The 16,876-nt window shown below is 39.7% G+C and overlaps 1 long non-coding RNA gene across 1 annotated transcript; it reads left to right on the forward strand.

Moving 5' to 3' along the window:
* The first annotated feature begins 515 nt into the window (after nucleotides 1–515).
* LOC124000594 lies at nucleotides 516–3,666 on the forward strand. The gene is made up of 3 exons (XR_006832634.1): nucleotides 516–558; nucleotides 752–922; nucleotides 2,658–3,666. It is a non-coding gene; the product is annotated as an uncharacterized LOC124000594 (long non-coding RNA).
* The last annotated feature ends 13,210 nt before the right edge of the window (nucleotides 3,667–16,876 follow it).

Genomic DNA, 16,876 nt, shown 5'->3' on the forward strand with positions numbered 1-16,876 from the left:
AAGTAGTTAACATTCAGATTTATTTCCAGAGTAAAAAGCACATTTTTTAGGTTATTTTATGCTGTAGAATTTAGTATTTCATTTGTGTTAAACTGTTTTACAAATTTTACAACAAACTTTATTGTAATAAAGGTAAATTGTTAATTACCTAGTGTCGTAGTTGATCAGAGTTGTTAAATTGCTTAACTAGTGAAATTGCACAGCTATAACAAACTATGCCAATATGTGTGCTGAAGAGAACAAAGAAGACAGTGTGAAATAAAGAAACACAACTTGCCTTCTCATTATGAGGGGAAATGGGATAACAGCTCAAACGGAGTAGGGCTGCTTGAATTGGGTTTGAACAGCATTTAAAATACAATCATTACTTACTGTATGTGATCTTTATTAAACTTTACAATACCACTTTTAGGGACCTAACAGCTACATATCTGAAACGGAAGAAAAAAATGAAGAAAGCTTAAAGTCATCAGGAACAGCATTTATTGGACAGGTTATAAAGTTTTGGAATAGCTCCTGTGGGTGGGAGTTGACAGAATAGAAGATTACGTGGAAAAGGTACACATCGCCTAATTAAATACACTAATCAAACGCCTAAAATACATTCTCACACATTTAGCACATTTTTGGTTTACTATACATTTCATCAGGTTACAAATGAATTGTTTCCAGAAAAAACATTATTAATTGATCTTGTTATGTTATACATTGTTCATTAATTATGTTATTAATTATTAATGTCTGTTAAAAGTTGCTTCACAGCATCTTTTTCTTAGGTCACATTAATGATGTCCGTCTTCTTCCAACTGACTTCTTTGAGTCTCAAGAGGTGATGGACTATTTAGAAAAACGTTTTCCTAAGACATTCGACAATTACATGTCTCCACCCTGTCAGACTCCATTTTCCATTATTCTGACTTTGGTAAGTGTGTAAATGGAATGTACAGTTGAAGTCGGAAGTTTACATACACTTAGGTTGGAGTCATTAAAACTCGTTTTTCAACCACTCCATACATTTGTTGTTAACAAACTATAGTTTTGGCAAGTCGGTTAGGACATCTACTGTGTGCATGACACAAGTAATTGTTCCAAACATTGTTTACAGACAGATTATTTAACTTATAATTCACTGTATCACAAATCCAGTGGGACAGAAGTTTACATGCACTAAGTTGACTGTGCCTTTAAACAGCTTGGAAAATTCCAGAAAATTATGTCATGGCTTTAGAAGTGTACCTGTGGATGTATTTCAAGGCCTACCTTCAAGCTCAGTGCCTCTTTGCTTGACATCATGGGAAAATCAAAAGAAATCAGCCAAGACCTCCGAAAAAATGTTGAGACCTCCACAAGTCTGGTTCATCCTTGGGAGCAATTTCCAAATGCCTGAAGGTACCACGTTCATTTGTACAAACAATAGTATGCAAGTATAAACACCATGGGACCACGCAGCCATCATACTGCTCAGGAAGGAGATGCGTTCTGACTCCTAGAGATGAAATTTATTTGGTGCGAAAAGTGGAAATCAATCCCAGAACAGCAGCAAAGGACCTTGTGAAGATTCTGGAGGAATCAGGTAGAAAAGTATCTATATCCACAGTAAAACCAGTCCAATATTGACATAACCTGAAAGGCCGCTCACCACTGCTCCAAAACCGGCATAAAAAAAGCCTGACTATGGTTTGCAACTGCACATGGGGACAAAGATCATACTTTTTGGAGAAATGTCCTCTGGTCTGATGAAATAAAAATAGAACTGTTTGGCCATAATGACCATCGTTATGTTTGAAGGAAAAAGGGGGAGGCTTGCAAGAAGAACACCATCCCAACCGTGAAGCACAGGGGTGGCAGCATCATGTTGTGTGGGGGATTTGCTGCAGGAGGGACTGGGATTGGCATCATGAGGAAAGAAAATTATGTGGATATATTGAAGCAACATCTCAAGACATCGGTCAGGAAGTTAAAGCTTGGTCGCAAATGGATCTTCCAAATGGACAATGACCACAATCTTGCTTCCGAAGTTGTGGTCAAATGGCTGAAAGACAACAAAGTCAAGGTATTGGAGTAGCCGTCACAAAGCCCTGACCTTAATCTCATAGAAAATTTGTGGGCAGAACTGAAAAAAGGTGTGCGAGCAAGGAGGCCTACAAACCTGACTCAGTTACATCAGCTCTGTCAGGAGGAATGGGCCAAAATTCACCCAACATATTGTGGGAAAGCTTGTGAAGGCTACCCAAAACGTTTGACCCAAGTTAAACAATTTAAAGGAATGCTACCAAATACTAATTGAGTGTATGTGAACTTCTGACCCACTGGGAATGTGATGAAAGAAATCAAGCTGAAAGAAATAATCCTCTTTACTATTACTCTGACATTTCACATTCTTAAAATGGTGTCTGATCCTAACTGACCTAAAACAGAGAATTTTTACTAGGATTAAATGTTGGGAATTGTGAACTGAGTTTAAATGTATTTGGCTAAGGTGTGTGTAAACCTCCGACTTCAACTGTATTTAACCTGAAGCTTTTGTCCTTGACCAATTTCCACATAATTGTTTTTAGCAATAAACAATGACAATAAAACACATTATATAAAACATGTATTGTCCATGTAGCTTATAATTTGTAGAATATTGCATGTTTCACTTTGTTTGTCTTCAGGCTGTCAGGATTTGTGGTCATGAGAACGAAGATAAAATACAAGAAAATCTTCTAAGTTTCATGGAAGCATTGAAATTGCCCCCCAAAATAAAAGGCGAGAGTAACTACACCAACTACTACACTCTGGAGGCTACTGTCATAGCTGTGTGCTACAACGAAACCCCTGGAGCCCTCAGACCAGTGAAGTACTATGGAGCATCCCTGTCCTGCAGAGGGGAGAGAGCAAGGAGAATTATGATCAATCAGTCATGTCTAAACGTGTGGCATAACTATGTGTCTTATGCAGTGTTGTCATTCAGACATGAACAGGGAAACGGTATCAGCTTCCCTGGCACCGTAAAATGTAGAGCATTCTACAGGAATCACAAGAACAATTGTTATGAAGCCCGAAGGCCGTGCAAGAACTGTGGGGATCTTTTCTCTCTCTCAAACCCTGAGACGGACAGAAATGACTTTCCCTACGGAAAATGTGCCGAAACGGAGTGCCTGAGTAAACTAATTTTAAAAGATAAGGATGTCAGGAGAAAAATGATTTTGGGAATCTACTACACAAGGGAAAACCTGAGAGGTCTTAGAAAAATGGCAGAAATAGCTTTGGGACAGAGTCTTATGGCATAAGTCTACTTAGCACCTCTGAACAGTGTGCATTTGGCCGTCATTTTCAAACCAACTGCAAACTGTGACTGTGTAAACTTCTATTATGTGATCAGGATGTCTGCAGCAATATGAGTTTTGTACACTACACAAGAGAAAATGTCTTAGAAAAATGACAGAAAATGCTTTTGAACATTTAGGTTTTGTTTCACACAGGATTTATACATGGTGTTTTTGCTGTGTTTGACTTGGAAGTTTCCTCTGAAACTACAAGAACAATGGTGTTCTTTAATCACTCAACTGTGATTAAGGCAACTGTGCCATAGTCATAATGCACAAGTAAATGGTTTCTGTCACTGAGAGTTGTGAATTACAGCTCGGATAAACAATACAATTATTACCACTAATAAATAACAGACATAAAAGAAGCCACCTTGAGAATACAGTTGTTTTACTTTTTGGTTTGGTCTTTGTGTTTGGTTGTTTAATTTTAATTTTTTTATTTTGGGGGATGTTTAAGTTTAATTGTAATAAGCTATCAACTTTGTCCCTTGTTAAATAGTCTGCCATGTGCTTTGTGTCACAGTGGAAAATGAATGAAATGAAAATGAACACATTTCTGATGTGACAGGAAACTGCAGAAAGGATGTGACACTGAACTTGTTTGAATGTATTCAGTGAAACCCCAGCTAAAAGAGTGGACTACAACAACAGACAGCACCATGAATATCTAACCTTGTTTGAATGTATTCAGTGAAACCCCAGCTAAAAGAGTGGACTACAACAACAGACAGCACCATGAATATCTAACCTTGTTTGAATGTATTCAGTGAAACCCCATCTGAAAGAGTGGACTACAACAACAGACAGCACCATGAATATCTAACCTTGTTTGAATGTATTCAGTGAAACCCCAGCTGAAAAGAGTGGACTACAACAACAGACAGCACCATGAATATCTAACCTTGTTTGAATGTATTCAGTGAAACCCCAGCTGAAAGAGTGGACTACAACAACAGACAGCACCATGAATATCTAACCTTGTTTGAATGTATTCAGTGAAACCCCAGCTGAAAGAGTGGACTACAACAACAGACAGCACCATGAATATCTAACCTTGTTTGAATGTATTCAGTGAAACCCCAGCTAAAAGAGTGGACTACAACAACAGACAGCACCATGAATATCTAACCTTGTTTGAATGTATTCAGTGAAACCCCAGCTGAAAGAGTGGACTACAACAACAGACAGCACCATGAATATCTAACCTTGTTTGAATGTATTCAGTGAAACCCCAGCTGAAAGAGTGGACTACAACAACAGACAGCACCATGAATATCTAACCTTGTTTGAATGTATTCAGTGAAACCCCAGCTGAAAGAGTGGACTACAACAACAGACAGCACCATGAATATCTAACCTTGTTTGAATGTATTCAGTGAAACCCCAGCTGAAAGAGTGGACTACAACAACAGACAGCACCATGAATATCTAACCTGGTTTGAATGTATTCAGTGAAACCCCAGCTAAAAGAGTGGACTACAACAACAGACAGCACCATGAATATCTAACCTTGTTTGAATGTATTCAGTGAAACCCCAGCTAAAAGAGTGGACTACAACAACAGACAGCACCATGAATATCTAACCTTGTTTGAATGTATTCAGTGAAACCCCAGCTGAATAAAGAGTGGACTACAACAACAGACAGCACCATGAATATGTAACATTGTGTTTCTTTATGACACAAACTTATCTTGTAAATATTTTGAATCCATCAATAAATGAGAATTGTTAAAAGTTGGTTGGATGTTTTAGTTTCTTTCCAGTTTTCTGCTATAACTTGGACCAGATCTCTCTGGCAAAATACATTTGATCTCAAAGTGAAATAAAACCGGTTTTGGGGCGAACTCAAACTCCCACCACCAGTAACAACTACTTGGGTGATGCATTACAGCCATGCTGTAACAGAGAGGACTCACTACTCACTCATTTATTTATTGTAAGTTTAAGTGGTCATCTTTACAAGTGAAGAATGGAGGGCCAAGATAAAATGTCAGTGTGAGTTGATCCCTAACAGCAAAAAATAATAATTGTAGAGTACTCCTACTGTTTCCACAACAAAACAGGAAATGTGGAACGTTTTGATCTGATGTTAGTTAACCTTAAACCGGTTTGGAAAGGCCAACCTAACACAATCAAGAACACCTCTTCTGTCACTGGTCCAGTTTGTACGTTTCCAGATTTTGAACAGGATAAATGCATGTTAATATTTCAAATGTTGTTCAAAGCAAAATAATAAAACAATAACTAAATCCCATGATGTCTTTGTATCAGTGATGACACCATGCACATCAGGGAATAATATTATACCCTTCACCTTTTGGAAGAGAGAGAATGCTGTTTAGTCAGTAACACATTAGTAATAGTTACAACATAATGCATCAGTCGGGAGGAACTCAGGGCATCAGCGGAGCACCAGGTGTTTTGTCATCTGACTACCTTTCCCAGAGAAGTACACACATGCATGACTCAACCTGTTGAGAGGAAAATTACCAAGATGTGTCAGACAGAAACTCAAGGGCAGTTTTGTATTACACATTTTCAGCATATTGGACGATGACTGTATTCATGTTTACCTAATAGTTATTGAGCACTGTGGAACAAATAAATAGACAATATTAACATCAAGTAGAGTTGTTTTTGGTTATAAGAGGACATTTCAGATATATTATATTGACTCAAACAAGAGAGAAGATTGAACCAGTTAGACTCGTCTTAAATGTTATGTTATTGTGTCCATTAGGCCACCAGTTAATGTATTTCAAACATAGTTAGTCTAGTCAGATAAATGTTTTGTGTTATATCTGGATTGTCTGAGATGCCTCAACCATAAAGGGGAAGGTTTAGGCTAAGGCTTTGTAGTCGGCACTCTACAGCACAGTGATAACAACCGGCAACACCCTCATGTTCTCTGCAGTCTGCTGGAGAAACGAAACCTCAGAGCAACAAGCCTCACGTCCTACAGTTAAACACTAGCAGTAAAACAGTGGTAAAATAATAAAAAGCACAGAGATGAGTGATAAAAGGCTGTGTTTGTGTTTGTAATGTAAATGTACTCCCACCTAAAGGTCCATATGAGGGAATTCATCTTTATTGACTCATCATATGAATTTACCAATATCCTGTAATGTACTGTAATCTCTTTCTAAGACCAAACAGGAAGTAGGAAAATAGCCATTGTGGATTTTCAAAAACAAGCTTTTCCATCCATTTATTCTAGGGAAAACCAGGACATAGAGATGCAATTAATTGAAACAAATGCAGTACTATAACATGCTTGATTATTGTTATACTGTACAATGCCAAACACATTTGATACCATTCCTTTTACTCCATTCCATCCATTACACTCCATTCCATCCATTACACTCCATTCCATCCATTACACTCCATTCCATCCATTACACTCCATTCCATCCATTATACTCCATTCCATCCATTACACTCCATTCCATCCATTATACTCCATTCCATCCATTACACTCCATTCCATCCATTACACTCCATTCCATCCATTACACTCCATTCCATCCATCCATTCCATCCATTACACTCCATTCCATCCATTACACTCCATTCCATCCATTACACTCCATTCCATCCATTATCCACTCCATTCCATCCATTCCATTCCACTCCATTCCATCCATTACACTCCATTCCATCCATTATACTCCATTCCATCCATTACTCCATTCCATCCATTTCCATTCCATTACACTCCATTCCATCCATTACACTCCATTCCATCCATCCTCCATTCCATCCATTACACTCCATTCCATCCATTATACTCCATTCCACTCCATTCCATCCATTTCCATTCCATCCATTACACTCCATTCCATCCATTATACTCCATTCCATCCATTACACTCCATTCCATCCATTACACTCCATTCCAGACATTACACTCCATTCCATCCATTATACTCCATTCCAGACATTATACTCCATTCCAGACATTACACTCCATTCCATCCATTACACTCCATTCCAGACATTACACTCCATTCCATCCATTATACTCCATTCCAGACATTACACTCCATTCCATCCATTACACTCCATTCCAGACATTACACTCCATTCCATCCATTACACTCCATTCCAGACATTACACTCCATTCCAGACATTACACTCCATTCCATCCATTACACTCCATTCCATCCATTACACTCCATTCCATCCATTACACATCCATTCCAGACATTACACTCCATTCCATCCATTACACTCCAGTCCATCCATTACACTCCATTCCAGACATTATTATAACTCCATTCCGTCCTCCTCAGCAGCCTCCACTGCTTTAGATGTGTTAATGTCAGAGCTTTAGATAGATGTGTTTGCAACTTAGCCTGTTATCTTCCTCCCAGAATATAGGGCTGTAAAATAGATGAAGATCCCCAACATTGGTTAAATGATCTGTTTATCATGACTAGTTCAGTTATCACACATTACTATCAGTAGTAGTTAGCTCTACAGTACCATGAGGACATCTAGTAGGTATTGTGGTGTGGCTCATTTCAAAAGGTGCCCTGAACACAGCAATACAACAGAACAATGCCACAGTACAAAAGGATCACTCTAACAAAGATAAAACAACCTAAATAAAACACTACAAGTTTCAACTTTCAACATTACAACCACAAAAATCTCTTAATTTAAATCAAAATAACTGCAACTTACTGTATATTCAACACACCTAATAATAGACTGTTAAACTGCCCTGACAACACCAGGGAATCAAGGTGCAATGAGTTCTGCAGGCTATTCCAAGAAAGGGGGGCATCAAAACTGATAGAGGATCTACCTAGATTGGTATGAACTAGTAGAACTTGGAGAGTTAACCATCCCTGTGAAACGGGTTTGGTGTCTCATATTTAAACATCTTACCCGGGAAGTGAGGTAGGTTCAAAGCCTTTTCAGCAGAGATTTGTAAACAAGAAGGGAGTAATGAAGAGATCTAGGGGACTTTAGTGAGGACCAGCCGACCTTCTGATACAGGATGCAGTGACAAGTATTAAACCTGTCACCTGTGATAAAGTGAAGTGCTCTATGGTAGACTGCATCCAGAGGTTTTAGAGTGGTGTCTGCTGCACTACTTTTTATTTAACTAGGCAAGTCAGTTATTTATTTACAATGACGGCCTACCCCGGCCAAACCTGGATGACGCTGGGCCAATTGAGCACCGCCCTATAGAACTCCCAACCACGGCCGGATGTGATACAGCCTTAATTTGAACCAGGGACTGTAGTGACACCTCTAGCACTGAGAGCAGTGCCTTAGACTGCTATGCCACACAGGAGCCCCTTCATTTTTGCCTTAAGTACCCATCTGTTTTATGTAACCATACCAAACGTAACATGTACTAATTTGGGTGTCCCGAACTTACTGTTACTATGATACCAGGCTGGAAGAAAAGGTGTCACTGAACTTATGTAACACAGGACAAATACAGACAGCATGATGAATTATCACATCAGAATTCCTGAAAGTTGGTTACTTTTAGTTTCCTCCTGCTGCTATATCTTGGACCAGATCTCTCTTGCAAAATACATTTTTATCTCAATGGGAGTAAAATAAAGATTTTAAAAAAGCAGATTTTGGGGCTTCCCAGCAGTACGGGGGGGCTAAAGGGGGCTTAGCCCTCCTCAGTTCAAAATGTACTGCCCTCAGTTTTAGTTTTATGTCCCTATAAAAAAAAAAGCAAAAAGTGAAAAATGATTGAGTGCCAGGTTGGCGCAAAAACAATCTGTATCTCTGATGAGCTGTGTCTGTAGAATGGACAAGGAGCCCGCGGAGATATGTGTACGGGGGCTATGGAAAGCCACTGGGCGGTTAGGTGTGACTCCTTCGGGTTTCCGTAAAAATCCTAGAAAAACGCATGAGTTCCTACAACACAGAAGTCAGTCTACAGGGCCATAGCGGCAGGAAGCATTTTTGGGGTGGGGGTGCTGCATTTTTATTTGCATTAGGATTTTTTAGCAGCATAATGTTTTTTTTGCACTACAGATTACATATAAGTCCGCTAATGCAGCACTATTAAACAAACTATGGTCGATCTCCGCACCCCCAAATAAATCTAATTAGCATAATGAAACAATTCCTAATAGAAATCTGTCTGTTTAAGTTAGAGATACCTGTTTTTGCATTGGATGTGTCTCAATCCACCGCATCCGCCTATGTCACACATCCAAATCTACAGTGAAAGGTGACAGAGCTAAAGCGGTGCTTGTCAGACCATGAGACATCCCAAAAATCGGTCTTCTCACAAAATCATCTGTAGCGTCCGAACGGTTTGGCATACACACTATTATGGAAAGATGAGACTCTCCCGACCACAATGGTATTCTCCATTTTGCTCTACGATCCCCTCAAGAGTCTTAGGACTCATCTGAATTGGTTAGAGCCGACCTGTCTCTAGCGTCTGAACAGTGTGGGCTAAACCACACTAATCTGACCCCTCTGGGGAACACGTCGCTTGTCTTGCTCTAGGACGCCCACACGCCTCACAAGACTCGTCTGATGGTGCCCCTGTATCAGTTGACAAAATGAACGGAGGTACAGTATATACAGTGCTTTCAGAAAGTATTCAGACCCCTTGACTACTTTTCCCACAATTTGTTACGTTAAACACTTATTCTAAAATTGATTACATTATTATTTTCCCAATACAATACCCCATAATGACAAAGCAAAAACAGGTTTTTGGAAATGTTTGCAAATGTATTAAAAGTTAAAAACAGAAATACCTTCTATGCATAAGTATTCAGAACCTTTGCTATGAGACTCAAAATTGAGCTAAGGTGCATCCTGTTTCCGTTGATCATCCTTGAGATGGTTCTACAACTTAATTGGAGTCCACCTGTGGTAAATTAAATTGATTGGAGATGATTTGAAAGGCACACACCTGTCTACACTGCATTGGGAAAGTATTCAGACCCCTTGACTTTTTCCACATTTTTCTACATTACAGCTTTATTCTAAAATGGAATAATAATTTTTAAAATCCTCAACAAACTACACACAATGACGCTCTGGATAAGAGCGTCTGCTAAATGACTTAAATGTAAATGTAAAGCGAAAAAAGGTTTTTAGAAATGCTTGGGAAAGGGTAACAAAAAATATCTGCAGCATTGAAGGTCCCTCAAGAACACAGTAGCCTCCATAATTCTTAAATGGAAGAAGTTTGGAACCACCAAGACTCTTCCTAAAGATAGCCGCCTGGCCAAAGTGAGCTATCGGGGTGAAGGGCCTTGGTCAGGGAGGTGAACAAGAAACCGATGGTCACTCTGACAGAGCTCCAGTGTTTCTCTGTGGAGATGGGAGGACCTTCCAGGAGGACAACGATCTCTGCAGCACTCCATCAATTAGGCCTTTATGGTAGAGTGGCCAGACGGAAGCCACTCCTCGGTGAAAGACACATGACAGCCCGCTTGGAGTTTGCCAAAAGGCACCCAAAGGACTCTCAGGACATGAGAGACAGGATTCTCTGGTCCGATGAAACCAAGATTTAACTCTTTGGACTGAATGCCAAGTGTCACGTCTGGAAGAAACCTGACACCATCCCTTCGGTGAAGCATGCTGGTGGCTGCATCATGCTTTGGGGACGTTTTTCAGCGGCAGGGATTGGGAGACTAGTCAGGTTTGAGGGAAAGATGAACAGAGCAAAGTATAGAGAGATCCTTGATGAAAACATGCTCCAAAATACTCAGGACCTCAGGCTGGGGCGAAGATTCCTCTTCCAACAGGACAACGACCATAAGCACACAGCCAATACAATGCAGGAGTGGCGTCAGGGCAAGTCTCTGAATGTCCTTAAGAGTCAGAGCCCAGACTTGAGACAGATCTAACATCTCTGGAGAAACCTGAAAATAGCTGTGCAGTGACGCTCCCTATCCAACATGATAGAGCTTGAGAGGATCTGTACGGAAGAATGGGAGAACCTCCCCAAATACAAGTGTGCCAAGCTTGTAGCGTCATACCCAAGAAGATTCAAGGCTGTATTTGCTGCCTCAGGTGCTTCAACAAAGTACTGAGTAAAGGGTCAGAAATACTTACGTAAATGTGATATTTTAGTTTGTATAAAAAAGAAATTGCATAAATCTCAATAAACCTGTTTTTACTTTGTCACTGTGGGGTATTGTGTGTAGATTCATGAGTAAAAAAAACATTTCATACATTTTAGAATAAGGCTGTAATGTAACAAAATGTGTAAAAGGTCAAGGGGTCTGAATACTTTCCAAATGCACTCTTTATTGGCAAAAATTTGGGGTACATAAAAATCTAAATGTTTCCTTAGCTTCCTTATATCTCTCAGATATAGGACAGACACTTCAGAACAAACTTCCTATAGATTCATTGGGGCGACTATCTGTTCTTCCATGTTGTGAATTTGTTATTCAATGTATGGGCAGTAAATCCAAATAAAAATATTCATCAAATACATTAGTATATATTTTTTCATGTGTCCCACTTGTTGTTGATTCTTCACAAAAAAATACAGTTTTATATCTTTATGTTTGAAGCCTGAAATGTGGCAAAAGGACGCAAAGTTCAAGGGGGCCGAATACTTTCGCAAGGCACTGTATATATATATATATATATATATATATATATATATATATATATATATATATATATATATATATACTGTGGGGAGAACAAGTATTTGATACACTGCCGATCCATCCTCCCCTCAATACGGTGCAGACGTCCTGTTCCCTTTGCAGAAAAGCATTCCCAACTAATGCTTCACAGTTGGGATGGTGTTCTTGGGGTTGTACTCATCCTTCTTCTTCCTTCTCATCCTCCTTCTTCTTCCTCCAAACACAGCGAGTGGAGTTTAGACCAAAAAGCTCTATTTTTGTCTCATCAGACCACATGACCGTCCCCCATTCCTCCTCTGGATCATTCAGATGGTCATTGGCAAACTTCAGACGGGCCTGGACATGCGCTGGCTTGAGCAGGGGGACCTTGCGTGCGCTGCAGGATAGTTAATCCATGACGGCGTAGTGTGTTACTAATGGTTTTCTTTGAGACTGTGGTCCCAGCTCTCGTCAGGTCATTGACCAGGTCCTGCCGTGTAGTTTTGGGCTGATCCCTCACCTTTCTCATGATCATTGATGCCCCACGGGGTGAGATCTTGCATGGAGCCCCAGACCGAGGGTGATTGACCGTCATCTTGAACTTCTTCCATTTTCTAATAATTGCGCCAACAGTTGTTGCCTTCTCACCAAGCTGCTTGCCTATTGTCCTGTAGCCCATCCCAGCCTTGTGCAGGTCTACAATTTTATCCCAGATGTCCTTACATAGCTATCTGGTCTTGGCTATTGTGGAGAGGTTGGAGTCTGGACAGGACACCTGATTGAGTGTGTGGACAGGTGTCTTCTATACAGGTAACGAGTTCAAACAGGTGCAGTTAATACAGGTAATGAGTAGAGAACAGGAGGGCTTCTTAAAACCTGTTAAGTCTACCCCCTACTTTTTCGAACATTCTGTTAAAAATTGTGCAACATTTCAGCGTCCTGCTACTCATGCCAGGAATATAGTATATGCATATGATTAGTATGTGTGGATAGAAAACACTCTGGTGTTTCTAAAACTGGTTAAATCACGGCTATGACTATAACAGAGCCTGCGTTTTATCGAAAAGCGCAAGAAAAACTGATCACTGAAAACTGGAAAAAGTATCAATGCGCCACTTGCATGTATTGTTTATGGGAAACCAAATTACATGGGGCTGAGATTGCAAGTCCTACAGCTTCCACACGATGCCGCCAGTCTTGTCAATTGCCTGGCCTTTGTTTCTTGGTCAAACGAGTGAGAGAGAGCCCATTCCTTCCGGTCTCCGACAGGATGTTTTGGATGAGAAATTTCCGAACATGATTTCAAGACGTGGAGCTATTGAATACAGATCGCCCCGTGATCAATTTGATAGATTATTAACGTTTACTAATACCTAAAGTATTTCGAAGTGTTTTTTGAAAGTTTATCGTCGACTTTTTTAATTAAAAAAAATGATGTTGCGTTTTAAAACGGTCTTTTTTCCTGTATCACACAGTTTATTTTTATTTGATTTATTTCACCTTTATTTAACCAGGTAGGCTAGTTGAGAACAAGTTCTCATTTGCAACTGCGACCTGGCCAAGATAAAGCACAGCAGTGTGAACAGACAACACAGAGTTACACATGGAGTAAACAATTAACGAGTCAATAACACAGGGGAGTCTTGCACTTTTCATAGATCGATATTTAGGGTATATATGGACCGATTTAATCGAAAAAAAGACCCAATAGTGATGTTTATGGGACATCTAGGAGTGCCAACAAAGAAGATAGATCAAAGGTAATGGTAATGAATGTTTTATATTTTATTTCTGTGTTTTGTGTTTTATATTTTAGCGCCGGCTATGCTAATTATTTTGTTTACGTCCCCTTCAGGTATTTCAGGGTGTTGCATGCTATCAGATAATAGCTTCTCATGCTTTCACCGAAAAGCATTTTAAGAATCTGGCTGGATTCACAATGAGTGTAGCTTTAATTCAGTACCCTGCATGTGTGTTTTAATGAACGTTTGAGTTTTAACGAGTGCTATTAGCATTTAGCGTAGCGCATTTGCATTTCCAAATGGCTAGATGGGACGCATGCGTCGTGTCGGGTCGACTTAAGAGGTTAAAGAAAAACGAACAGGTCTGTGAGAGCCGGAATTCTTACTGGTGAGTAGGTGATCAAATACTTATGTCATGCAATAAAATGCAAATTAATTACTTAAAAATCATACAATGTGATTTTCTGGATTTTTGTTTTAGATTCCGCCTCTCACAGTTGAAGTGTACTTATGATAAAAATGACAGACCTCTACATGCTTTGTAAGTAGGAAAACCTGCAAAACCTGTATTCTGTATACTTCTGGCCCTTCTTTGGACACTGTGTTAACCACCCTCCAGGCAAGCTTCAATGCTATACAACTCTCCTTCCGTGGCCTCCAATTGCTCTTAAATACAAGTAAAACTAAATGCATGCTCTTCAACCGATCGCTACCCGCACCTGCCCGCCTGTCCAACATCACTACTCTGGACGGCTCTGATTTAGAATACGTGGACAACTACAAATACTTAGGTGTCTGGTTAGACTGTAAACTCTCCTTCCAGACCCATATCAAATATCTCCAATCCAAAGTTAAATCTAGAATTGGCTTCCTATTTCGCAACAAAGCATCCTTCACTCATGCTGCCAAACATACCCTTGTAAAACTGACCATCCTACCAATCCTCGACTTTGGCGATGACATTTACAAAATAGCCTCCAATACCCTACTCAACAAATTGGATGCAGTCTATCACAGTGCAATCCGTTTTGTCACCAAAGCCCCATATACTACCCACCATTGCGACCTGTACGCTCTCGTTGGCTGGCCCTCGCTTCATACTCGTCGCCAAACCCACTGGCTCCATGTCATCTACAAGACCCTGCTAGGTAAAGTCTCCCCCTTATCTCAGCTCGCTGGTCACCATAGCATCTCCCACTTGTAGCACACGCTCCAGCAGGTATATCTCTCTAGTCACCCCCAAAACCAATTCTTTCTTTGGCCGCCTCTCCTTCCAGTTTTCTGCTGCCAATGACTGGAATGAACTACAAAAAGCACTGAAACTGGAAACACTTATCTCCCTCACTAGCTTTAAGCACCAACTGTCAGAGCAGCTCACAGATTACTGCACCTGTACATAGCCCACCTATATTTTAGCCCAAACAACTACCTCTTTCCCTACTGTATTTAATTAATGTATTTATTTTGCTCCTTTGCACCCCATTATTTTTATTTCTACGTTGCACATTCTTCCATTGCAAATCTACCATTCCAGTGTTTTACTCGCTATATTGTATTTACTTTGCCACCATGGCCTTTTTTTGCCTTTACCTCCCTTATCTCACCTCATTTGCTCACATCGTATATAGACTTGTTTATACTGTATTATTGACTGTATGTTTGTTTTACTCCATGTGTAACTCTGTGTTGTTGTATCTGTCGAACTGCTTTGCTTTATCTTGGCCAGGTCGCAATTGTAAATGAGAACTTGTTCTCAACTTGCCTACCTGGTTAAATAAAGTGAAATAAATAAAAGTATCAAATACTTGTTCTCCCCACTGTGTGTGTGTATATATATATATATAAATAAAAAAAGATTTCTAGAGACTTTAATTTGTGTTAAACTGTTTTTCAAAATATTGTATTAAAGTTTAGTTGTTAACTTAACTTGCTTAATTTTTTAACTTAGCTTAAATTTTCCCGGCATGCAGGGAAATGGGTAGGGCTGCTTGAAAATATATCATTATTTACTGTACATGAACTTTATTCCACTTTATAATACCACTTTTCAGAAGACCACAGCTACTTATCTGAAATGAGAATATGAGAATATATGGAAGCTTAAAGCCATCGGGAACAGCATTCATTAGACAGGTGAGGCTATGGAGTAGAGGTTGACACGGGAACAGCATTCATTAGACAGGCATTCATTAGACAGGTGAGGCTATGGAGTAGAGGTTGACACGGGAACAGCATTCATTAGACAGGTTGTGAGGCTATGGAGTAGAGGTTGTGAGGCTATGGAGTAGAGGTTGACACGGGATCAGGACTCCGGCGGATCTTGTGGGTACCGTGGGATTCTGTCAGGAATGGAGTGAGTTTCTAGAGTCCGGGACAGAACAACAGTCCACAGGAAAAAAGTTGAAATAAAATAAAATAAGAATTTGTTCTTAACTGACTTGCCTAGTAAAATACAGGTTAAAAAATACCTAATAGTTATTGAGCAATGTGGAACAAAAAAGAGACATTATTAACATCAGGTTGATATGGTTATAAGAGGATATATTATATTAACACAAACAAGTGAGAAGATTGAAACAGTTAAGCTACAACATTGATGTTGTAAATGTTATATTGTTGCATCCAATATGCCATCAGTTAATGTAATATAGTTAGTCTTGACAGGATAATTGTTGGTGTTATACCTTGATTTTCTGAGATGCCTCAACCATAAGGTCGTTACAAATCCTTGGTGTTTAATGTCTTCTGTGGTCAGCACTCTGCAGCACAACAATAATGATTGGCAACACCATCATGTTCTGTCCAGTCTGTTGCAGAAACGAAACCTCAGAGCAGCTTCACATCCTGTTGCTAAACCCTGTAATAGCAGCCTTGTCAGTAACAGAAACTGTCAGCACAATAAACAACATGACAAAATTAAACATAACAAAAAGTATGTTTGAATGACACTGAGGGGCAGTGGTTACAGATAATACAGGCATGCCTGAGGCTGATGCTATGCAGGTGTTTGTACACATGCAGTATACACACTCTCATTCAAATGCACACATACACGGACACACACACATGTAAATATTGCCATACAAAACTCAAACATATTCAGTTTGCCTTGCTGTTATGATGTTTGTTGTCCTTTGATGTTTTCTGTTTTCCTTCGTCTTTGTCTTTTTCTCTTTTGTCCATATTGTTGGTTGTTGGTGCATTGAGGAAATGTCTTGAGGGTGGG

Source organism: Oncorhynchus gorbuscha, linkage group LG16 (assembly GCF_021184085.1).
Source record: "Oncorhynchus gorbuscha isolate QuinsamMale2020 ecotype Even-year linkage group LG16, OgorEven_v1.0, whole genome shotgun sequence".
Lineage (NCBI taxonomy): Eukaryota > Metazoa > Chordata > Actinopteri > Salmoniformes > Salmonidae > Oncorhynchus > Oncorhynchus gorbuscha.